Here is a 27,588-nt window from a genome sequence, read left to right on the forward strand (position 1 = left end):
ATAGTATTAATACAGATGGGACAGTAGCGTACTAGAAAATAATGTAAAAACATGATTTATCAAAAACAAAAAATTAACCTATTGCTTTTATTTTATAGTTAGTTTTCACATTCACTGTCGTCATGAGAATCTCTATCACTGTCACCAACATCAACAATTAGTTCTTCTGTTTGTATGTCTATTACTTGCTCACTGATCCCTATTTTTAAATATTGAATCTACGCCCCTGATAGGAACACTGAAGAATGAGGGCTGCAATCTTTATACCTAAAACTGCCTACTTTTGTCACCGCGCATCCACGCCATTTTAAAATTTCCGCCAGCTTCCAGCGTCAGGCCTGTACTTGCTGAACTGAATCCACGGCGTAGCTCATCACTATGTGATAGAAACGTTACCAGAATCCAACAAATAAATTGAAAATGGACAGTGTACAGGTGACGTTTACCGTGTTTTGTAGGATTTCATGAAACGAGGTTTGTTTAGGTAGCAGGTACAGTTGCACTGTGTCCTGTCGAAACTGTCTGCGGCGCGCTGATGAGATCCAACAAGATCGAAATCGCGATCCGAGCCTGGTAGTTTCGACAGAACACTGACTACTTCGACTTTCTTTGTACCTTCAATTATACTTAATCTAGTCTAACAAATAAACAATACATAAGCAAAAAAATACAAAACAGATACTACACTGATACTGGTTTTGGGAAACTCGGGAGTCGTGAATAAAACTAATGTGTAATCGTATGAACTATTTTAATTTCCTTTTTTATTTAATCTTGGGAAGTGAAGAGAACCTTTCAATGCGTTATATTCTGACCAACTATCCAGTCTTCAATTTTTCATACACGAGGGTCAACTTTTAGAAAGTTACCCCCGGTGGGTAGTTGTCGAACAGATATTTTTTGTTGAGGACCATAAATAAATCGCCTGTTACGGCTATTGTACAGACGTTTTATTTTTTGCCTCCGAAAAGTACTAGTTTGTGTCCTCTACACTGGTAATCACTAGCCGTTTGAGTTGAGCGTTACGGGTCGTATTTCTATACCAGAGCCGGAGTTGAATTTACCTGCGCTTTCAACTACGGTTTTCTCGAAAACAGTGAACATTAGGACATTCGAACATTTACTTAATTTTCATGTTTTATAGCGTCCTATAATTTTCTGCAAGATCCACACTTATTTCTGCTACACCCTGTATAATGAGTCGTTAGATCGTAGATTGTGCTTCTTTACCTCAAAACAGTTAAAAGTATTCTAATAGCTATTCTTCTTAAAATTCCAATATCTTAATTTGGAACGTAGGCGATAGATCTGGAGTGACACTTTCAAACTGTTTAAGCCTTCCGTATTATCTCAATAATGGGATAATTTAGCGTTTTTATCCAGTATCTATCAAGGTTGGATTAAATATAGTTGAGCGTCCCGGGCCCAAAAGAATTCCAGGCGCGTCCGACTTTAAATGATTACTACTGTTGAGTGTCAACGTTCTATGTCCATTGTTTCGCTATAGTTTTTAGGTGTAATTTTGTAATTGGGGTTGTTAGTCATTTAAATAAGTTACTTTTACTTTATTTTGTTTAATTTGCAAACAATTAGTTTATTCCTAGGTATCTTTTCCATTGTATATTTGTATATTGATTTTTAATGATAGGTGTGTCATTAGTAGGGGTTTATCCCAACATAATTGTATTTCAAATCCTTCGTATTCCTTATCTTTATTTGCTGTTGTAAAATCTATTAATATTTTCGTTAGAGTACAATGGTCGATACAATCGATCAATACCAAGAATTGTTGCACGCTGGACACTTGCACGTACACCGATCTCTCCCTTTCTCTTCTTATCAAACCACACCCCTTATACCCCACTTTCTTATCTTGGACCAATCACCCTGTTTCTTCTATTCCTAATCCAATTAATGTTTGTAAACTTTACTAACTCCACCTACTCTCCGTCTTAATCCAATTCTTGTTAATATCCGAAAAAAGGATAAAAGACCAATCATCATATTCATCAAACAGAATAAGTAACAAGTGAATAGGTGACAACCACAGAGAAGTGTAACAATCGTAAGAACAGTAACAATCAAGTGACAATCCAGCGTGACAATCATCAGTGACAATCACCAGCGACAATCACAAGTGTGACAATCAGCAGAACTAGTCAAATATATTACAAGCCGTTTCGTAAAATAATAGTTAAGTAATATTAATATTTTTTAGCGTTAGGTTCTTATTAAAGTGTCAAGTTTGAATAAACAGCACATTAAAAAACTAACGTGAGTTTTAATCATAAAACAAGTTCGTCAAACCAGGCGTCATCAACTACTAATAACAATAAATAATCACATTAGTACTAATGATGATGATAGTGATAATAACAAACATCAATTTCTACTTTCAAAATTTCTGCTGTTCAACTGGCCTCCAGAAGAAATGGAACTTCAAAAATGCTCCATCCCTTAAGTATCGTTAGAAATACTTTACACGGTACGAAAAAACAGAAATACTCGGGAGTTTCCATTCTGTATACACCGACCTTTTCGAGTTTTTTGTTCCTAATTTATGGACCCTTGTATTTACATTACCGTTTTATTTGACATACACAATTAAGTTGAACTTCAAACACGAACAAGTAATGGAATTTTAGCAAAGCGAACCGACGATTAGATACTTGAACGAAGTTTTACTGAGGCACTAAATGTTGGAATTCAATTTCAAATTATTCAACTCGTCGAAAAACAAAAGAATTCTACATCTTCAGAAATGTACACAGATCGTTACGACAAGGAAGAAATTAAACAATTATTTTTTTCTCGTTATCAGCAATAAATTATTATAAATGAAATCTATTTGTCTGCTAATCAGAACCACATAAACGGATTTCACTATAACGTACGTAGTTTGTCCAATAAATGCATGAACTGAACTTCTTAGATTGTATTTAAGCGATGTATACATGATAGAGCTGCTATTCATTCGGATTTTCAAGGGCGCCCGGGTAGCGTCTGGGAGGGGTTTTATGTTTAAAAAAATTGTTAAGAAGCGAATTATCCTAAATACTTGTAAAGAACTGAAATTAAAAAAATTTTCACTGAATGACTTTGGTTTATTAAAAATTCTCATGGAGTTATTGAAATGATGACAACTGCTAAAACAGTAACGCACTAATGAAATCCACCCTTTTTAGGTGAGTTGAACGTTTCAGTATGTAAAGGGTGGCGAAGACAGCAAAGATAATACACGAAAGGGACGACCTTAAAATATTTCTGCATTACTAGAAACATCGAACGGAGTCAAATTTGACCTATTTCATTTGCAGCGAGCGAACATCGCGCGACCGTAGAGACCATCATGGCTGTACATGTGGTTTTGTACACATCCAGTTTCATACAACCTCATACGTAGAATCCAATACTCCGTCTAAAACTGCCAATCAATAAACTCACGCACTGGTGAGAGGGTGCATCATCATGTGAAATAACATAACGTCCACATAATTGCAGCGGTATAAGTACATTCAATAGTCTCTTGTATCGCCAGTTAAACGTGGGGGTATAACATACCGTCCGAACAGCGAATCTCCAAAAATTCTGCAGCACACATTTATCGATAAACGTTGTCAAAATCACGAAGGATATGCACGACATGCGGACTTACGTCACACCTATAGCGATTGATGTGAAAATTCTAAATTCCGTCCGCGTGAAGCAGCATTTGTCGTTAAACAACACCTTATGGAAAAGATTATCCTCTGTAGCATTTTTCTTTCGAAATAACTAACAAGTCTACTCACGGCTGAAAATCAGTTTCAAGAAAGGCTTGCACTCGCAGCAAATCATAAGGACGCAGCAACTGTTATTTTGCGAGTAAAATTATGGAAAAAATTATTATCACATACTCCAATGACAGACTTTTTGTCAAATTAGTTCATTGAACTACACAGAAATAAATACAAAGCTTAAACGTTAAAAGAATAAACAGCTATTACAGGTTGATTGTAACATTTACACACTTAATCTAATCAAACAAATAACAAACACTACATAAGTAAAAATAGAAATACAAATAAAAAAAATACAACATTGATGCTAGTAATTACCAATTGATTGAATGCGGCGTTGCGTCGACCTGTTTCTTTACTAGGGCCGGAGTTGCATTTACCTACAACTATGTTTTTCTTGAAAACTATGAATATTCGGCCATACAAACGTTTACTTAATTTTCTTGTATTGTAGTGCACTTATTTCAGTTACGTCCTGTGTAATTCAAGACTGCTGAAATAAATACGTTTTATTTATTTTTATAAATGAACAACTACGAGGAGGTGGATGAATGGGTCAAAACCAGAACAAGGCTCAAGGCTAATGTAGAAAAAACTGAGTTTCGATTCAAGCTAAAAACGTCACTAACGACAAAAACTTTCGCACTTTATTAAAGTAAGCAGTTCATTAATATTTATTTTAGTCCGGTTCTATCTGAACGAGGCAGCTAGTAAAAAGCATTTCCAGTAATAAACTGCAAACGCAATAATAATTTATTGCCTATCGTAAAATAACAACAGGATGTTATCAAAATTAACATTAATTTTCAGATTAACAATTAGTACCGCCGCTATAAACCAGTAAAATAATCATAACACGATTTGTCCTCAAAATTAGGAAAACGAATTAACCCATTTAATTAATAGGTATAAACCTAATTCGATACATGGAGAAGTTTTGTGCATATTCATCACTACGTGTAATAGAATACTGCATCATAATTACATGCTAGAATAAAATTCATCTTCATTTGAACAAATTTTGTACAGAAAATAATAAACCGGGATTTTAATAAGATGTATAAGATTTTCTCGCTCCAGATCAATAACTAATTAATCTTCATTAACACGATTAATATTTATAGTTCGCCTGATCCCTCTGCCTAAATGAATTCACCCTCTCGCTCACCCCAATAATATGCAGGCGCCAGTTTCAAACACAAGACGTTCATCGATAACAACAAAATGAACAACAAGCAAGGGACGCGAAATTTCAACACTCGTTTACTTACTTCCTCGATTTAATAGTATTCCCTAAGCACCCTCTGCGCATTCTATTTTATATGCTAATTTCTTAGAAGGGGTGGTTGGTAGATGACTATTCATGAAGTTATCATACATAAAAAATATACATAGTTCATTCAAGAAGTTTCAGGACTAACTTTATTGTACTTGCACCATCTGTTATCCAACTGCGGAACTATGTAGTAACATTCTTTATTTACACCTAATTAAGATTTTACCGCGTCACAATTTTCCAAATAGATCAGCATGCCGTAATCAGATTTTGTTTCAAATTGAGAGAAAATCGTTCGAAATCATTCGCATGTTGACAATTGTTTAAGTGGAAGTGGAGATTCAAGAACGGTGGACAACCACTGAAAGACAATCCGCGAAAGGGCAGGATTATCAATAAGGAAATCCTGCCCCGTCTACGGATTCGAACTGGAATTAGTGATGAGTAAAATTAGTCTTGCCCTTGCAATCTTGATATTAGTCTTGTGAAAAAGCACCAAGACCAAAACTAAAGCTGTCTTTATACTAATTCTATCTATCTAAAAAACTTGAATCCTAGAAATTTTAATGGATTTTTCGATATTGTTGATTTAAAGGACTTTTTAGAAAATACCACAAATGTCGCGGTAAACGACGATGCTACATTTTAGGATTACGTATGCTCCAACAAGGTCCATTTAAATATATGGATATCTACTTGCTGAAACGAATTCCGGCGTAGCTAACCACTACGTGATAAGCACGTTACCATAATCGAATAAAATAATTCGAAGTGGTCTGTATTCTGTCGAAACTGCTAGACGCGGTACTACAGATGGCGTTTACTGCGCCATTTGTGGTATTTTATAAAACGTGGTGTTAAGACATCAGGTTAAAGTTGGTCTGTGTTCTGTCGGAGTTGTCTACGACCTGCTGATGAGATCCAAAAAGATCGAAATCGCGATCCGCGTCTGGCAGCTTCGACAGAATACAGACTACTTCAATTTATTTTTTTCGATTTAAAGGACGATATTTCCGGATTGTGTAAATCATGTGACAAAAGTAACACAATTGTGAAAGTAAAAATGAAAAATTTGAGCATAAAAAAATTATTTAAATAAACCATTGTATCAGATTAAATGAGCAAAACCGAGACTTAACATGCAAGACGAAGACCAAGACCGAGATTATATCAGCAAGTCTAAGGTCAAGACTACAAGTATTTAAGCAAAACAAAAAGCAAGACCAAGCTACCAAAACCAATATCAAGACGGGAAGTCTTCGTCTTGCTTTGCTCGTCACTGATTGGAATTGTACCGCATCAGTGCGGTAACTCCCTCCTTTTTCGCGAAAAACCCATTTCCTCGATACTCGTCACACAAATATCGGCAGCCATTATTCATCACAAGCCCTACGCCCCAAATATGGCTTCGCCAGACTTCGCAATGGAGAAAGAATGTTTTAAAGAATTAAAGAGGCCGTTGAGTGGAATGTGATTCCAAAAAACGAGTTCTAAAAGTTGTTTCAGCGGCAGTATGAACAACGCAGTCAAATTCTTATTTTTTCGTTACAAAATTAGTTTCTAAACTTTTTTAATGAACTGTGCAAATCCCTCGCATTGTTGAAGAATGAAGACTCCATATGACAACAAATTTTTTTGAAATAATCCTCAATTGTTACCTACAGCGCTCGTGACATTGACAAATAATGAAATAGGCAGCAAAGTTAATACAAACGTCGATACACATGGGCTATCACGTCATTACAAGGTTAAAAGTCACGTTCATGAAAAAATGATTTCCTTTTACTGTTCGTATCAAGAAGTTGGAGATATGTCCCTTCCCTTTATCAGGATGCGCCGTAGCATAATTCAAAATTCAATCATATTTGTCTGCGGAGCTCATTTCTCCACCGATCATCGAGCGAGAACTAGACAAAAGTGTACAGTACCATTTGCAAAATTTTTTAAACTGCCTCGTTAAAATTTAAGAATATGCTTTATTTAAAAGTATATTTAGCCAAAAATAATAACAAGTGAATTAATTTAACGTTCTATACACCTATAAATTTTTTGCTTTGTTTTCTATTGTTAATTTATATACATTTTTGTTTTAACAAATTGCTAACCATTTTCGTATAGTACTGTACAGTTCTAGCCGATCTCCTGAGACCGCCCATCGGGGCTCTGCTCGTTCAAGCTTGTTTCAACTATATCTGTCTTGCTCACGCCTAGTGTGTATTCTTTCTATCTTCGCGCGGATTTCTTCAAGGTCACAATTCTAACAAATTGAAATAGACTGTATCAATGTTTCCCAAACTCTTTTCGCCTGTACATCACGTGGCAATTTTTGTCTATTCCAGGTTGTATTCTTTCTGCCTTTCTCATATGGAATTGCTACAAATTAATGAACTGCAGAATATATTTTTGACAGCTGATATGTTTAAATGCCCTTTTCTATGATCAAAACAAGGACTCATAAGGTTTCCTAAAGCTAGCTTCAAATCTTTATCACATTTCATAAGCATTTACGTTTAAAAAAAAATACTGTAGTAGTTTCTAGCATTATCTATAGCTCCAATTTCAATAATTTGGTACTTTCACTGGTACTAGCTAGGTACATTTTAATAATCGGGAACTGCTTATTTAATTGTTCATGTAACCGTCAGCATTTAATAAAAATAATGTTAATAGGAGAACGTGGTCGTATGTCAGCTCATTTCATTCGGTTCAATTAAATTTTCTCTAATTCTATCAATAAATGAATGGGTCTAAGAATGCTGGGCTAATGAGAAAAACAAAATTGCGTTCCTGAAATTCCAATAACCGCAAACATTCGGAAAAAAATAGATTTTAAAATGAGGAACATTCTATCCCCACCTTTACAAAATGAGTTTCGCTTCCCTTTTCGGCAGAAATCACCCCCAAGGGCACTTTATTCAATCAATCGCTTTCGAACAGATAAACTCAGATGAAAGTGAAAATTTTTATTCGTATTTGTATCACAGAATACGATAAAATATAAAATCTTATTATACCTTTCTATATTCTCCACAGAAAACAACGCTTTTATAGAAACGTTATCCCAAAGGGAGCTAAAATTAGGTACTATTGATTTTTGTTGAATTTCACTATTTCGTAGGTTAACCTACTAATTATTTGAATATACACAACACAAGCAATGCGTGCGTAATTCGCTACACATTGTAGCGACCACGAGCGTGATTGTGTGCGATCGGACATACGTGTGTGTAAGCGGCTTATCGATTCGCCGACTAGCCGCGGGCGCCTTTCTTCATGTACGCCATATCTGTAAACGTGTGTGTCGTACCTGCGTTCTGGGAAAGCAATTAAACAGTTCAAAGAAAACGAGACTTTTCCGGACTGCTCGAGAAAGTTCCAGAAAGGACACAAAAGAGTATATAGTATATAAAGAAAGAGACGATTGCCGAGACAGGAGTAGAAATAAATGGACCGTTGCAGAAGTGAATCGAGAAATAAATTGACCGTTGTAAAAGTGAATTAAGAAATAAATTGACAGTGATAGAAGTGAAATAAATAGAATAATTACCGAAGTTTAGTAATAATTTAATAGTGTTTTTAAGTTAAATAATAATTAGTGTAAATAAATAGTTTTCTTCATAAAAGTTAATTTGTTAAACCCACGAACATTACAATATCATTTCGTAAGCTCAGGATAACCAATGGACTTGTATGGTCAAATGAAATACTCTTGCTGCGTTAAAAAAAAACAACACTATATGCAAAACTTAACACTTATAACCTTAACCTACACGTAACCCTGTTTATGGACAGATTTCACAAACTTGAACTGAATACTGAAACTGATACGAGAGCGCTTACTCGTCATGAAAGAAACAAATGTGCTACTTTTCTAAAATTCTCTCAGAAAAACTGCCTGTCTCTTCCATGAACCTTTTTCTTATTACTACTTGTTTTCAAGTTTCAATCTTCTTTAAATGCCTTAACACAAACCATAATACCTCGTTTTCCATTTCATCGTCTCTCTCTACATCTTATTCCTTTATTTACTTAACCTGCAGTTTCTGCATTTTCGACCACTACTCACCTTTCCTTCTCTTGTCCGTTATTAATGGTTCTATGTTGTCTTTCTCTGTCTCACCACATTTCCAACCTCAAGAAGCGTGCCATCAGCACCAAACAGGAGAGTGACAGTCAAGCTGCGCGTTTCGTTTCATTCACCGTTCTGTTTACCGCTCTATTGTCTATTCTCCGTTTAGTTTTCTGTATTGTACGCCGATTGGAAGACACTGTATATTCTTACAGTGTTGTTCAATCAACAACAAAGACTTACAACCCTTTAATTAGGATTATTGGGAAGTTTCATGCGATCAATACTCCACCGATCCAGTTCACCGAATCGTATGAAACAGTATTTAAATTTCTGAACACCTAAAGGACACTGGCCTAAATGGCATTAAATAAATACAAAATGATGAGATAAAGAGGAAACGACAACAAAAATTTAAAGTAGACTTCCACTGAGCAATTCCACTAAAATTCATGAATAATACATATTCAATAATTCCAGTAAAATACATTTCTAATTTAAATGTAGTGAATTCGTTGTCGAAGTGCCGGCTTGTGGTGAAATGATGTGGGTGCGCTGCACATGTTTAGTACTATAAAACTGCATTGGCATTCTGCAGCAACTAGACAGTAAGCGAAAAGAATTTTTTCAAAGAATTATCTAAGTACAAACAGAAATTAACAGGAGCTCGATAATTCTGGTTACTGTATTTAGTTATTGTATTTAATTATAGAACTTCACGAAGTCATCGAAAAAGACAAAGAGGATTTTTAACCAAGTTAGTACCGGAAATTTCATCAGTTTTACACCAAATCAGCTAAATCAAAGAAACTTCTAGAACCAGTTAATGACCCATGTTGAACTATGTACAAATAATCATTGATTCAACAATAAGTTTAGCGCGTGAACGGGGATCGATGGTCTAATCACAGACAGTAGACTCGGGAACGCGTTAACAAAAAGACTCTATCCTGAATGGATAACCGCTAAGAAACCCTAAGTGTTTGTGGCACTAGCTCCTGGTCAAGATGATTCTAACGATCCCATCAACGTATGCGATTTTGTTAACATTTAAGGTGTATTGATCTGCATTGAGAAGAGGATCCTTCTTATAAATGTTTTTGTTCAGTTTTTATTTGTAATGTTATCTATCTAAATTACTTTACAACTGACTCTAAATCCATTTGTAGTTAGTGTCTTTTCAAATTTCATATCTATTTTACTTTACTATATAATAAAGTTGTTATTGTTTTCCAATCTCGCCTTTCTTATCATTTTAATACCTTACGCCCAGTCACGACAAAATAATAAAAACACATAATCAGATAATTAAAATAAATAATTAACAAAAAATCTTATGTAACAATTTACCTCGTGATAGTATGTGTGTGTTTCTACAGAAATTTTTTTCTGTAGTGTCTAAATTACCTAACAAAGTATAGCTTTAATGGCGATAAAAACTTGATTCATTTACATGAATGTTTCATATTCTCTATATTTTAAATCAAAACTGAGAATATGTAAACAATGTTTCCTTATAAAGTTATACTGTGTTCCACGGTAGCCTCCAATATGCGTAGATGTAAATACTAAGAACAAATTTATTCAAAAAAATAAAAATATTAACAAATAATACACCTGCACCACAATTGCAATAATATGTAATAACAACCACTAAAGAGGGTGCCCACTCACCTTACGAATGTTTCATTTTATGAAGAATAAAATTTTAACCAGTTGTTGATCTTATATTTTCACTTAAACATTCGAAAAAAAGTATTTGGTGGGAAGTTGCCAGTGTTCCTGAAACAAAAAGAAACTCGGTCATAATTTAGAACAAATTACAAAATAAACAAAATTACCGCCGATGAAATGATATATTAACATTAAAATGACATTTTACAAATCATCGAGCAGAACATTCTTTGAAGGTAATCTGGCCGTTCTGCACAAATTTCTGCTGCCAACCGCCAGAGACGCAAGTGTGCTCGCGTGAACAGTTGGTAGCAATGAAAAAGCAAGCAGCCAAGAGTAGAAAAGTAAAAAGCATCGTTATATCACACCACAGCTGTGGTCCTAAAGTTATTATTTGTCAGTTGCCATTTTGTATTATTATATTATGGTTAGTTTGGACAATTGTACCCATTCTTTAATTGATTGCCCAAATAATAAGTAAGGGCATCATATCGCCATCTATCGAACTGATAGTAGTATTTCAAATGCATGGTAAGGATCTTAGGTAAGTACTTGCCAAATTGGATATGCGACCAATAAGGCTTATACAGGGCGTTTCATAAATAAATAACAAGCATTGGAGAGTGTTAACCAGGTGCAATAGAGACTCGCATGGTAAGTAAAGGAGAGTGGTTAAGGGACAAGCAACAAAACCAAAAGAAAACGGTCGTGTAATGAAATTGCGATAACAACTAAGCAGCTATATAAATGGAGAATGTAAACACTGAAAGTTGTGGAAAGACTAATAATAGGTTACTACTGCGATACTACACATAAAATTGTTTAGACTCCATTACAATAAAAATTAATTAAATTACTTTGTTCATCACTGATAGTATATAGTATTATTTAAAATAAACCTCGACATGGTATTAAGAACACAATAAAAAATTGTTACGTAAACATTAACAGATAAATTAATCTCTGGAGAGGTAATAATTGTAATTTTATTAATTGTAGGCTAAATTTCCAAATCAGCAGTGAGGTATTGTTAAGGTGCGTTACCCTTTTCGTATGGGTAGTTCGTCAATAGCCATATCCCCTCATTAGAAAAACAAACACACACATGTCCCTACACTACAACCCAATGATAAAAACTGGTAAATATACGTTCCATACAACCCAATGCAAAGTAGTCAAGCGGATTTAAATCTGGACTAAGCGCCGATTAAAGTACATCCACCAGCGTCTAGAAAACTGTTCGGCTAGAAACTCACGCACTGGTCAATGTAATAATACTATTCTATGACACTGGCACGTTGACCTAGTGCCAATGACTTCGACTAACTACATACATATAAAGCCTACAACTTCGAAAAAAAAATTTTGTTCTAAGCTGGCTATAACATAGACATCGTCAATCACAATTACTTATTTTTCTTATTTTATAATGCCTTGTCACCGCCTGTTGAGCTTCTATATATTTCAGAAACACCCTGTGTATGTGTTAAACCAAATTAATTAAGTTCTTAATCAACAATTTACTTTTATTTATTTCGAGAAAGTGTTGATAGTAAATTGGCATTTTGATTGTATTTTACACATCAATGATAGCAAAAATATGAAATGGGCCGAAAACACCTTTAGTGATTTTCGAAAGTTGTGATGTTCTTCTGCTCTTAGTTAAAACAATCTACAATAAACACGTGAATCCGCGTTTTTATGTAAGTATAAATCAATTATAATGCATTCGCGATGAAACATTGTTACTTTCTAGTCAAATAAACGTACATACAGAAACGCAAATGAAACGACTATCATGAAAGGAATTTCCGAACATTGTATTGATTATGATTCACTGATTACCGGAAAATGCGAGGGTTTATTATTTATAGACACATAATTCGTTATAATTGATATCTTCTACTCCCAATAATGATTTATTAATTTGCTAATTTTTCCATTAAATTCAATTATTTGCTTTAGTCAATTAAAATAATTAAATATTGTAATGTTCGTGGGTTTAACAAATTAAATTTTAAGAAGAAAAATATTTATTTACACTACTTATTATTGAAGGACTTAAAAACACTATTAATTTATTACTAAACTTAGGTAATTATTCTATTTATTTACACTACTGTTACTATTCACTGTTCTATTTATTTCACTTCTATCACTTTCAATTTATCTCTTGATTCACCTCTGCAACGGTCAATTTATTCCTCCTGTACTTCGGCGATCGTCTCTTCCTTTTTATACTCCCTTGCCTCCTTTCGGGAACATTCTCCAGCCGTCCAGAAAAGTCTCGTTTTCTTTGAACGGTTTAATTGCTTTCCCGGAACGCAGGTACGACACACACGTCTACAGATACGGCGCACATGTAGAAAAGCGCCCGCGGCTAGTCGGCGAATCGATAAGCCGCTCACACACACGTATGCTCGTTCGCACACAATCACGCTCGTGGTCGCTACAATATTATTTATATCTGCAGTCCATAATAGTTGTATGCATGCTCCTTTATTCTATATTTAAGGCTTGATTACGTGGGCCTATATATATTTATAATAGCATTCATATAGTTATCTAATAAAAGACAGCTTATCTGTATTGTTTGTTTATCGCGTCTTCGATATACAGATTGAAAAGTAGGAGCGACAGTGTGTATCCTTGTCTGACCAGAACTGACATAAATTAATTATTTACCGACTATAATAATAGGATAGAAAAGGCATTACGTTACATCCAATTAGTATCAATTTTCTCAACATAAATGTAAATTCGATAATAATAGTAATTAGTGATGCAACGAATCCTGATTTGGCCGAATACCGAACATCGAATACCGAATATTCGGCCACGCTCTCGACCGAAGCGCCGAATATTCGGCAAACAGCCCCTACTAGTACTGAGTACAGTGAATAGCTTTTTTAAGAAGCAGGAGTGATTTACGAAGAGAAACGCAATTGTTTACTCCCGACAAATGCCGAAAAATTTATTTTTATTCACCATAACAAATTTTTGAGTAATATATGCGTCTTTTTTCTTCGATGAATTGGAATATTGCGTAATATTCGGCAGAATGCAGAATATTAAGAAAAGTGATCGAATCGGCCGAATACCGAATAATAACCGAATATTCATATCACTAATAGTAACCCTTGCTGCTATATCACTTATTCTTTTGCCTATTAGCATTTGGTTGGGCAGTTTCCGTGTTAGGGTGTGGTATGGTATACCTTTGCATTTCTCTGGTAGTTGACCTCCATGACCCACCCGTAACAATTTCATACTCGAAAGAACAAACGACGGCAGGTGAGTGTTATATCCACGCGATTCCCGTGAACATGGAAAACGACCGTTTTCCATTTTCCGCTTTCCGCCTCATTTACGTTTCCAAGCTCGGAAAGCGAGGCTGCAGGAAGTTGGCGAATTAAACCGGTTAACTTTAATAATGGGTCATTATGATTGCGAGCTGTTTGCCAGAAAATCGCGGGCAACTACCACTGCGAGGATATGTTTCGAATAAAACGGCACGGGAGCGCTAATCCACTTTCGTAATTTCTCGTAAAAACAAAATTTACATCAGCACGGTTTCATGTTTCAACATCATTGTTGTAATATCGACGACGGAATTTTCTCTTACTATTATTACCTGGCCATACGTGTATTGTTTACAATGAAATTATTCAGAAAATGTATTGAGGTCACTCTAATAACCCAACCTAACCTATTCCCCTTCATCTCCTTCCCGTACCGTTTATTAAAACACAGGGTACTGAATATATTCAAAATGGAAAAATTCCATAGAATAACCTCAAAAATTGTTTCATTTTAATTTATTTGGTTTCCGCACCTCCCTTCTGGGAAGGCTTTTCCAACCCTCCCTCCTCATACTTGCTCTTGAAACCATCTGCCTTCCTATTTTATTTGACTTCATTTTCTAGAACATGCCATCCACATAACGTCCGCTATGCGCCACATTGAATTTTTCATATGATATGTACTTAGAAACTCCATCTATCACATGGCATTATATTTAATATTATAATGGGAATAACAATTCTTTACATATTATAGCGTCATAACTTCAAATTCGTCAAAAATTGATGAACACAGCATTTGAAATCTGCTTCGTCATTTGAGTCTATTTTCTTACAGCTTATGCATGATGTTTCTTTAAATATGACTCGGTGGTCTCTCACACACGACATTTGTGGACTAACTAGTTCAGACAGCCTAGTGTTTAATTAAAAAAAACTGAAATAAATGCGAGTTATACTCGCGTACTGAGAGTTTTATACCATATTTATTAAGTCTATGTTGCTTTAGCAACAGGCAATGGTTCATGGAAATGTAAAAAAGAGAAAAAAATCAAGCGTTAACCCTTCAAGTTGAATGATAATTTGTAATAATATACCGCTCTATGAAACAATGGAAAATTAACATCAGCATGGAAAATACCACAAATGGCGCAGTAAACGCCATCTGTAGTACGATGCTACATTTTAGGATTACGTATGCTCCAACAACGTCTGCTGCCAGTTTCGACAGAATACAGACCACTTCGAATTAGTTTATTCGATTATGGTAACATGCTTACCACGTTGAGGTGAGCCGGGATTCGTTTCAGCAAGTAGATATCCATATATTTAAACGGACCTTGTTGAAGCATACGTAATCCTAAAATGTAGCATCGTACTACAGATGGCGTTTACTGCGCCATTTGTGGTATTTTCTAAAACGCTCTGTTAAGGCAGCAGGTAAAAGTTGGTCTGTGTTCTGTCGGAGCTGCCTGCGACGCACTGATGAGATTCAAAATGATCGAAATCGCGATCCGCGTCTGGCAGTTTCTACAGAATACAGACCACTTCGAATTATTTTATTATTTTATTTTAACATTAGCATAATAAAAATAAGATAACATGGCACAGCAACTGTGGATCAGACCAATCGTGCCTTCAGTAATCGGTAGGGTTTAGATCCCAAGTCCATTGAGGGCTTGGTGGCAATCCTTCAACAGCTTCGAATTTGTCGAAGACCTTGTAAGGGTACCCAAAGCGCCTTTCTAATCAGTGCAGACACATATACACGTGCCTATGGGTGTTGCAAACTGACCCAAAAGCAATTAATACCTACTCCCACTTCGCAGGTTGTATACGCCAATTCCACTAATCCCTGTATTCCTAATCGCATCAGTAAACCTTAGGTTCCCCCACACAAGATGGAGATTTTACTCAAGGACCAGACTACATTGTATTTCTTGTTGAAAAGAGTAAGGGTTTAACACGGAGAGGGAGCATCTCACCAATGACTCCCTTAATCAATGTGATCCACCTTACTCTATGAATGTTATTTATCCTATAAATTATTACAACTTTCACGAGTTTAATATCCAAGAGTAGACCTCATTGTCCCGGAAATACTCCTTAGCACCAAGCCTCTCACGAAGAATTTTTATAGCTCTGCTAGGGGTTAACAGGGTCATACTGCTCCACCAGACTAAGGCAACGTAGAAAACTTTGGATTTAGGTGCACCCTCAAAAATACTAGTTTCCTAGTTTTTCAAAGATAGGCTGTGGGTTTCTGCGTCAGAAAGCCCAGGTTGTCATTTTAGGACACCTTAGGTTATCTTTTCAAGATATCTTCCTGTGCAGAAGTACTCCAAGGTAAACAACTAAGTCTAATAATCTTCAAGGATCATAACTAACGATATGTCTAGTAAATTACTGTCCTCTAATCTAAAGGGGACAGGTTTTATTCCACTTGTAGTTCCTCGTGAACACAATTCTTTTTGCCTTCTTCGGATTTACAAAAAGTTTAGAGTCAGTGCATCAATGTTTCAAACGGGCAATTGTCCATTGTCATCCGCGAAGCCTATCGCTTGGAAGCCCTCTTCTGAAAGTTCTGCTATCACTACGCACCAGCTAATGGAAGATAAAACACCCCTATGGGGGAATCCTGCGTTCATCTTACCACAAGAGGTAGAGAACCGATTGTACTACTCTCCTTGAAGTGTAGTTAGAAGCTCCTTCAATTCTCATGAGAAAGCTCATGATATATCGTTTGTGTACTTTGATAGCCAATGTTCAAAATAAGGTAATTGTTTAGATAAGTACTGGCTTTTAATTGCTTATTTATTTACAATAAATGCAAATGGTATAGCCAACAAGGAATTTACAATAGTAACCTAGATTACTCCAAATAACCTCCAGTTCATGTCTAAGAAGTCCACTCGAATCATTTCAGCTATTTCGAAAATAAGTCCGTACAAGCAGTCAAACAAACAGACAAAAATATTTTTAAAGCATGTTCGTGCCTTAATAGCGTCCAAATATCCATATGAATGTAATACTCAATCTGTGAAAACTTTCAGCTGTCTAGTATTTACCATTACTGAGATAAAGCTTTGTGACAGTAAGACAGATAGACATCATAGGTCCAATAATAAAATTCCGTTGCTTAAAACAGGAAGACCTACAAACCACTATTTAATTAATGGAAATATTCCTCACCGAACCGAAGATTACGTATCGGATTCGTATACCTTACCAACTGAAGCGTAGCAGACATCCAATTTAGAAGCAAAGGGTCTTATCAAAGCGTACAGCATGTATTTTCAAAAAGGTACCCTGTGTGAAATCGTTATTAAAGGCACGGGAGATCAGAGTGCGTACAGTTTAATTTCAGTCGCCTTTGTACTGCGCCACGTGCTCTCTATCGTCATTAATAATTCAGACGAAGGGCTAGGAACAAAAAGGAACTCTCTCCTTCTGGCATACTGCAGGTAGTCGAGAGATTCCGAGAGTGACCACTTAAGAGGCGCCTACAGATATGAAATCAAGTGAGCGCGATATTGAAAATCAACAAGACCTGAAAGCCGGTTTCGGTAAAATAACACGAGACATTTCCAACCAACTGAATTGTCTTTAAAGCGGCAGCGCAAACAGAGATAGAGAAATTATCTCAGAGGAGTGCTTTATCGCGAATTCAATACCCCTTATTATGATTTCAATATCTTCCCCTTAATTATAATATACAGCTACGCCAAAACTTTCATCGAACATAGAAATTACACATTTCATTCATCATTATGATCAACATAAGGTCGTCAGTCCTAAGACTAGTTGGACACGCACCTAAACTCCTTCCTATCCTCAGCCAATCTTCGCATTTCCCTAAAACTAAAACATTCCACATCCTTAACTATTTGCAAACAATAATCAAATATAGGTCTACCTCTTCTGTCTTGTTTTTGTGTTTTTTATATGTCTCTGACTAGACCTTCATGTCTGAGAAGGTATCCTACCAACCTGTCTCACCTATTTCTTATTATATTATATTTCCATATAGTCCTCTGTTCTCCTATTCTTACTAATACCTCTTCATTTCTAACCTTTTCTATCCACGTAACTCTATTGCAGTTATTGATGACATCCCCTGAGGTAGTCCCAACCCGGACATCCGAATGGGGGACTAGTTTACGTCTGGAGTGTTTTACCCCAGAGGACGTCATCATTTAATTTCAGTAGTTGAACGTTTTACTCGGGATCATAATGTGGTGTTTTCCCGTTGCTTTCCACATCGCAGTATTGTGCGTTGTGAGTACTGAAAGAGCTGCTGCCCTCTTAGTCTGGTTTCTCTTTAAGAACTCCCCCATTATGATTTTTATAAGAATTTATATGAATTTTAACAATTACACGTAATAGAATATCCCTTTGTACAGTTCTCAATTCTCAAGTACTGTACAAAAATCATAGCAGATACAGTAATAAGGTTTCCTATTATTTACAAAACCCCATTAACGTTTTGCACCTGATGGAACATCTTCATATTGTAATAATGGCCAACACATTCTAGTACATCTCAAATACTTACAACCCTTACAATCTTAAGTTGAATGCAATTTCCAAAAAAAATAGGTGTATCCATAAAGTGCAATAATTAATGTTTCACATGTAGCATTAATATATAAAACACATACCTACAAATAAAATAATAAAAACGTACAGCAGAATAATTAAAATTACACTTTAAAAAGACTGCATAATTGTATAAGTAAAATAATAAATAACAAAATGTTAAATATCATGTGATAACGTTAATCCTAAGCGTACACAATATATATACTGTTAAAGTAATACTTAATATAAAAACTAAAATAAAAAATAGTATAAAAAATTAAAAATGCTAGTTTACATTAATGTATGTACTTGTAATAATAAGTCCAATGCTGGCAACATGGTCAATTCTGCTTGTCTGTATCTCTTTCTTAACCGGCGCAATGTTATTCCTTTTTCTATTTTAGTGTCCGCTGCAATTCCTACCTTACATCTCTTTTCTATGTTTACGATATTCCCTACAACAAACATTGTCAGCAACCGCTTTAGTCTAATTAGTACCTAAGCTGAAAGATGAAACTAAGTGCGACAGTTTTATTGCGGCCTGCCAATTTTGAACGTCCCAACTATATATTTTTTGTAATTGTATATATGTTAACGAGGTGTAGTGTGTAACGGCCTTTTAGTTAAGTTAATTCTTACTGTATGTTATTTTGTGAAGAAGCGTATGGGTGAAAAAAATATTTAAAGGTGACGAAAACAGGTATTTCTGTTTAAAGCGAGAAAAAATTTTCTTTGAAGAACCAAAAATTATACCTAATAACACTTAAAAAGATACAGGGATTGTAGCTGTTGTAGAGACTTTTAACTTAAATTTTGGCATTTGCTGAAGCCTATTTACAATACAATTTATTATTTGATAGAGCTGCTGCCCCACCCGAAGCTACTACAGTAAAGTTTCATGCAAAAATAGTAGTAATTTTTCCCAAAAAACGCATACGGACGGCCAAACAACGGCCGTGTGATGTCCCAAAATGTTCTTAGAATTTTTAAAACAATATTTGTTAGCTAATAGTAGCTTTACAACTTTTTTTCTATTTAATACCTCAAATCCACTGCGTCAGGGAAGGAGCAATTTTATGTATTAGGGCAGGCGATCACTTTCTAGCACTCCAAGCGAGAGTTTAGGGTGATTTTGATTAAAATTTTTTTGACATATTGGAAGTGAGTTAATGCCAAGCGAATAAGTCTGAAAGCATCATCATCAATAAAGGATGGAAAACGCGTTCGTATGCTGCGCGAGGAGCAACCGCACATCAATTTCGGTATTTCCAGCTGTCAAACTCAAAACGTTAACAAAATCTGCTTGCCTACATTCAAATCGGATGCGTACTGCCTTACTGTGCAGGGTATGAAAGAGCGCAATCTGCTGACGCTATACGACTTGCCCCGCATATTATGCTAGCCACATATTTTCTACCCTTCTTACTAGTATTTTTGCTCATAGGAAAGGATGTTGTAATGTATTTGGCTAAACATCCGCCGACGGAATCTATAAATTACGTTATGAAGGAATGCCACACTTGTAATATGTTTGCTGTGAACCAATGACAACGGTACCATCCAATCTTTGGACGGTTTATACTAGTTCAATTTCAAAGTTATTGTCCTTTAAGAAGATAGTTCCCAGTATCCATATCAAGACAGAGCCCTAAATAGGTAATAATATAATAATAAAGCTAGGATATAATTCTGGCAACATGGTCAACACGTTCCCTCAGTAAAAACAGACGAACAGTTGAAGCAATTAGACATTCAAATAACAGAGTTAACGCTGCACTATTAAACATAGCGTCTGGTAATTCGTAATTAACGATTCGAGTTACTGATCGCGAATCCATTGAGAATTCGGAATCAGAGTTAACAAAGTTCGTGATTTGTATAAAGTTCACAATGACTGACTAGCTAGCGCAATGTATTGTGTTTAAAACTCATTAAAAATCGACTGTTCTCTGCAAAATTTTACTTCAAGTTTATTCGGTAAACTGCAATCAAGGGTTGATAAATGCGGATTGGTTTCATCGATTTATAATAGTTCAAGGCATCCGTCAGAGCAAATAAGTTTTAAACAAAAACTGAACAAAAACCGGGCACATACTGACTAAATACAATAAATAGTACACTAATTACTTTTTTTCGTCACATCGTACTTTCTTTATAAAAACAACAATTTCGTTCCCCTAAAGTATCAGATTAATCGAGCTTCATTAGGCTAATATGTGCAATATACAAACTACTATGTGTTAATTTAAAAATTAGAAAAATGTTGTTAAAAGGGTAAATTTGGAGCACGGCGCTGTACCGGTGAATGATGAGGATACTGTGGAAAGAGAAGGTTAGAAATGAAAAGGTATTAGATAGAATAGGAGAACGGAGGACTGACTCTATGGAAGTCGATAAGAAATAGGCGAGATAGGTTAGTAGGACACCTTCTCAGGCATGAAGGTCTAGTCAGAGACACATTCGAGGCAGAAACGGATGTTAGGAGAGATAGAGGTAGATTAGATTACTGTTCGCAAATAGTTAAGGATATGAGTTGTTCTAGTTTTAGGTAAATGCCAAGATTAGCTCAGGATAGGAAGGAGTGGAGGTGTGTGTCCAACCAGTCTTATGACTGACGACCTTATGATGATCATGTACGTATCATGGATATAAAAGATGTACGTTGGACATATTGATAAAAGATTCCGCGGCCAGTAGGAAACAATTTCAACTGACGACGGCCTTTAGACCCGAATGAGAGGTTGCATATTTCAGCTGTCAAATTACTTGTCAAATGACCTATTCTTCCCCTCAAAGTGCATAAATAGCATTTTCCCCAAAATTGAACCACTTTATTTACCCTTCTTAAATTATGTAGGATATAAATTAAGTGGATCCAGCTTCGCTCTTTCTACAAAATATACAAGAATTTCTCATATTCTTTTTAGAATGAAAATCCCTCTTGCACTTGATCCAGCAATCGTCCAGCAATATATCTATGTCTATAACAGTTACACCTACCATCGGTATAAACATGATACAATAGCAATACTCAGCTCCATTGTTACGGTAAAAATAAATTAACTGTCGCAGATCGGAATCTCTATCGAAAAGGAACTAATCCAAATTTTGTTCCACACGTTATGGATTGACATTGCTCTGTTATATTTATTTTTGGATTACAGGATTACATTGGGATTCCAATGGGCCTTTTACCTATTTCGACTAAAACTAATGAATTGATACTTGAATTAACGGAAAATTCTTACTCACTAATTATTATTTGGAAGAACATAAAGATTCATTTGCAGTATCTCTTTAGCAAAATCAATTCCATTCTATCTACCCAAATAAATTTATGTCAAAAAAAATCAAGAATTTCTTTTTACGTCACACCATTTAGGGGTAAATAATTCAAGGAAATGTTTACATTTGAATGGCAAAGCAAAACCCGCAACATTTCAAATGCAGTATTATGCTGAGGTAAGAGTCTCGACCCGCATTTTCTCCTATTCCATCGCTGTTTTAATCAGCAATGTGCTCGATATATGTGTATTCATCTTCGTTGGTGTCTGTCAGCCTGTTTATCATTCGAGTAGAATATAAGCAAGCGTTGAACGCGATGTTTTTGACGTCATAACGGCGGTAGATCAATGAAAGTGGAAGTGGGAGACATTGGACCCTCCGAACAAACTGCTTTCAACAACGATTTCTCTAAAGACTGCTGTACACTAGTGGCGAGTTAAGAACCGAATAAATAGGGATACTCCATTACATGCAATCGTCAAAAACCGATATCATGTTTTGGAAAATACGACGTAGTATACCAAAAATTCGCCCAAATACATTCAGCTACCTCTTCATGTAAATAATAAAGTAATATATTCCAATAAATGCAATTTAAAGCTGTTAGGGGTTGCTTTATTTGTTCAGAAGATTTTGAATGTTTGATTAGTTTAGGAGAGTTTTCAGATATGCTCTGACTACTAAGCTTTGGGGGTCAAGAGAGTGAAGCGTGATGGTCCCGGGCTCGATTCCCGGCGAGGTTCTGACAGCAGCAAGAATTTTCCCTGATTACTTTGAGGTAATTTGTAATGGATAAAAATGAATGAATTTTCACATTAATATTAGATATTTTCAGATAGACGTGGTTAAATAGTACATTACGTATCGACGTCTGAAAAGTGGATATTTCAAACTACGTGTGAGTTGCAAACACGTACTCTGAAGTATCTACTTTCCAGACAGAGGTACGTATACTATTTTTTGTCATGTTTATGCGAAAAGCTCGTCATTGAATTGATATTTGGCGAAATAAGAGTAAATGATTTAGAGGTTAGAAAGACATTGTCATTGAACAACTGATTTCTGAGCATGCCCATAAGCTTGAGCGCATGCGCTCCATTTCGTCCAAACTAAAACACGGCTGAAAAGAGGCCATTTCTTCCCTATTTCATAGCATGCAAAACGAGCTTTCCGCGCTAACATGACACACGTTCATCAAATTATGCAATTTCGCTCGTGCGACATAAAAAGAAAAAGCATTGTGGTTTTATGAAACCACGATGCAAGTGAAACTATTCAGATTGTACGCATTTAACTGTAAATTTTCGGAAAATTATTCGATTTGGGGTATTAAAATTGCGTTCTTAATCTTATCTTAATGATTGGAAAATGGGAATGATCATGGGAAATCAATAGTAGACAAGATATCCAACTCACGATTAAAACACACAAATACCACGGAGCACTTGCACGAATGAGCGAGAATATAAATGCTACACGGTTAGCTCATGCGGACCATGGGTGCCGCCATGTTGGCCTTGGCTGCTTTGCCGGGCGCGTTTCACTTTTACTCCTAATCCGCGGCCGGCTGTAATGCGACATGCGATAGATGGAAATTTGAGACACAAACATTTGAGGCGATGTAATAAAAGTTTCACTTTAAAAATGCCGTCAAAGAAATGTATGATTTCCCATGTATGGTGAACGTTTGCCTCACCTGTATAGATGCATACGTATATATGTTTATACTTATCTAGAATCGCACATCAGCGAATGGTACAATTCAATTTCTTCACGTCAAAGAAAACGGAACATCTGAGTGTCACTAGAAAAGATAAATGATAGAAATGCACAACTCGTGCATACTGCAATGAACTTATTTCCTAAATTTTGCTATGACATAAATGTTCATGCCTTTACAATAGAAACTTTAACAAAAGGTTTTGATGTTAACCACACTTTCAAATGTTTTGACGCTTTACTGAGATATTATGGTATTTTTCCCCGAAATACAAATTTAATAATAAAAATGTGACCAACGATTCCATTTTCGTTAAATAGTAAATGTCTAGATTGTGGAACCATCTTGGCCGTAGAGCGTGAAATAGGGGCGCAAGTGGTAGAGATTACCCTGTGGAACACTAAACTTGTTAATATTTACAGATGGAGCCTTAGATGTAAAGACGGAGGTCGTGGGGGTGAAAATTGGAAATGGTAAGGTTTAGATATAATAGTCAAAGAGAAACGAACGGGGGGGGGGGAAACAACCTAATAGAATACTTTTAGGTGGAGGTGGAAAGGTGAGATGTGAAAAATGAAAATTCGGAAGCGAAAAAGATTAACGTACTCTAACCAAACGCTAACCTAATCTAATCTAACATAGGAATAAATTTTTGAAGCATTTTTGTCTGCAACACCACAAAAAATACAAAAGCCATTTAGCATTATATGTAATGTATGATATTAGCTGATGTTTCGTTACGATGTGAACAGGGATTTACAACAGCAGTTTAAAGAAAATAACCACTTTGGTTGGAATATGGTGTGAATTGACTATTTCTCTTTACGTTCAAGTGCTATCTGTGCGATCCGTCAAATGGGCATACACCATCTGTTTATTAAAATAATAAAACACGTTAAAAAAGTAAAAATTTTTTTGATGATGGAGTCGACGAAGTTTTCTTCTAAAGTTAAATCAAATAAAAAGTTAATATGTTCAGTGAAAAGCTGCAATAGCACTTCAGACATAGATCTTCACTCTTCACCTANGACTTCCATAGAGTCCTCTGTTCTCCTATTCTTTCTAATACCTCTTCATTTCTAACCTTTTATATCCACAATATCCTCATCATTCGCCTGTAACACCACATTTCGAAAGCTTCTAACCTTTTCTTTTCCACCGCGCCTATTGTCCATATTTCGCACCCGTACAGCGTCGTGCTCCACAAATACACCTTTAACAACCCTTTTCCAATTTCTAAATTGACCGTTTGCGAGCAGAGAAGTAATTTCTTTTTATTAAAGGCGACTCGAACCTGCGCTATCCTCTGTTTTATATCCCTACTACTCCTTCCGTCCTGGTAGTTAGTTAAAACAATAAATTCAAAAAAGGCAGTCATTACCTTTAACTTCATCATAATCATCATCATCATCTTCATAGGGTCGTCAGTCTTAGGATTGGTTGGACATGCACCTCCACTCTTTCTTATGAAAACCTAACTTTCGTATTTTCGTAAAACTAGAACATCCACATCCTTAATTACATATATGTGAACAGTAATTTAATCTAGGTCTGCCTCTACTCCTCTTAACTCCTATTATTGCTTCTTATATGTTTCTATCGAGCCCTTCATATTGGAAGTTCATACAATTACTTGGAAAGATATACATTTTTAATTTTAATCAGACAACACTTTAACTTGTGTCTAATTTATACGTGTATGGTTCGTGTGAATTTATATACATAATTGCGTACGTACAGGTCAACAATATCGACACGAAATTATACAATACTTTTCTTATAAAAACATTATTAAAGTAGCTAAAGTAACAGCCCATTTCCTTCGCTTCCACGCTTTTAACTAATGAATAGAGAATACGTGTTTGAGCATATCTATAAATAGTTCTACGATTAGACAAAACGTAGTACTACTTGGCACTGTGCTAATAGTGACCTAGAATTCGTCGTTTGTGTCGATAATGCAACTAAATTTAGCGTAGTGTTAAAAAATAGAAAACAATGTGTATAAATAAATGTTAATATTTGGAATTTAAAATCGTAGAAATGATGATGTGCATGTTTCGGACAAAGTCGATTCGTATCAAATCCATTAATCAATCACAACCACATCACAAAACTGCAGAACGATTCGCATAAGAATATAAAGTTTTTGTAGTGTTAATTTAGTGTCCTAATAAATGTTTTTGTGCTCTACTCCTTATATGAAAATCAGTGGTGCTTTCGAGTGTAGACTAAAGTAACACCTACGCCAAAATTTCTCAGTAAACGAATTTGTTTCCAAAAGTAAGTACTGTTCGTTTCAGGAAGTTAGATATATGCCCCTTCCCTTTATTAGGATGCGCCGTAGCATAATTCCAAATTATCATATTTGTCTGCGGAGCTCATTTCTCCACCGATCATCGAGCGAGAACTAGACAAAAGTGTACAGTATCATTTGCAAAATTATTTAAACTGCCTCGTTAAAATTTAGGAATATGCTTTATTAATAAGCATATTTAGCCAAAAATAATAAGTGAATTAATTTAACGCTCTATACACCTATAAAACTTTTGCTTTGATTTCTATTGTTAATTTATACACATTTTTATTTTAAGAAATTGCTAAACATTTTCGCCGAGTACTGAACAGTTCTAGCCGATCTTCTAAGACCGGCCATCGAGAGCTCTGCTCGTTCAAGCTTGCTCCAACTATTTCTATCTTGCTTACGCCTAGTGTGTATTCTTTCTATCTTCGCGTAGATTTCTTCAAGATCACAATTCTAACAAATTGAAATGGAGTCTACTATATTTCGCATTTTATCATACAAATAATATACATACTTATGCTAAATATGATTACGGTATTTGAAAAAGAAATTTGTCGGTTTGGATTTCAATTTCAATTAAACATTTACCTACTCCGAACTGTTATCTTTAATTCCCGGGCGAGTAATTGAATCTTCCCGTCTAATTATACTAATTGATCAATCGGATTTATATTTCCAAAAATAAACACACTGTTTAAGGGCTTGTTAAATATCATTTCCCGGACTGTTTGCATTTCCCTTTGGTCCGATTTGCATTAAACATAAGTACATGCGCAATGTCAGTGACCATACAACTTCCCCTTTCCTGTTTGTCATTCACTGTGATAATTGATCACATTTGCAATTAGACAGCCACCGCCCGATGGACACGGTATTCCAGATGCTTTTGTTCCCTCACACATTCGGAATTGTGTCTATGTGCGTTACTAACCGAAAATAAAGGACCAAAATCAATCTCTTATCTACCCCTCGCAAGTAGATAATACGTTTACGTTGCAACCAAAACAGGTCAACAAAAAGATAATTGATTTGTCTGTCACATCACAATCGACCCTTCAACATCTCCCACAACTGGGATCTATCATATGGGCGGAGTCTAAATCAACACGACGTACTAGCTAGTACGACAAAGTTATATTTCTTATTTCTAAAGAGCACTAGTACAATTTGTCGCTACTTTGTCACCAAATCTAAAAATTTGTCGCTCCTGTCTGTTACTGCAACATGGGCAAAATACTATCCGCTTCATATGCCATACCATGGAATGGAGATCATCATCATCATCATAAGGTCATCAGTCCTAAGACTAGTTGGACACGTACCTCCACTCTTACCTATCCTGAGCTAAACTTCGCATTTCCCTAAAACTAGAACAGCTCACATCCTTAACTATTTGCGAAGAGTAATCTAATCTAGGCCTACCTCTACCCTTCCTAACTCCTGTTTCTGCCTCTAATATGTCTCTTGACTAGACCTTCGAATGGAGATGGGATAGAAAAATATTGTAAGTGCTAATAATTTGTCGTTGAAATTTAGTACATATACCCGACAGTTTAGGAAATAAGAAATTTAAACAATATAACTCTTTGGAGTGGCC

The 27,588-nt window shown here is 35.6% G+C and overlaps 1 protein-coding gene across 1 annotated transcript in view; it reads right to left on the minus strand.

Annotated features, from left to right (window-relative positions):
- LOC108733634 (stress-activated protein kinase JNK) overlaps window positions 1-27,588 on the minus strand; it is a 289,264-nt gene that overhangs the window by 215,862 nt on the left and 45,814 nt on the right. The window contains exon 2 of the mRNA XM_018464880.2: window positions 10,799-10,906. The gene's annotated coding sequence lies outside the window, so the exon portion shown is untranslated. The remainder of the gene's footprint in view (window positions 1-10,798; window positions 10,907-27,588) is intronic.

The sequence above is a fragment of the Agrilus planipennis genome, unplaced genomic scaffold (assembly GCF_000699045.2).
Source record: "Agrilus planipennis isolate EAB-ADULT unplaced genomic scaffold, Apla_2.0 scaffold67, whole genome shotgun sequence".
Taxonomy (NCBI): domain Eukaryota; kingdom Metazoa; phylum Arthropoda; class Insecta; order Coleoptera; family Buprestidae; genus Agrilus; species Agrilus planipennis.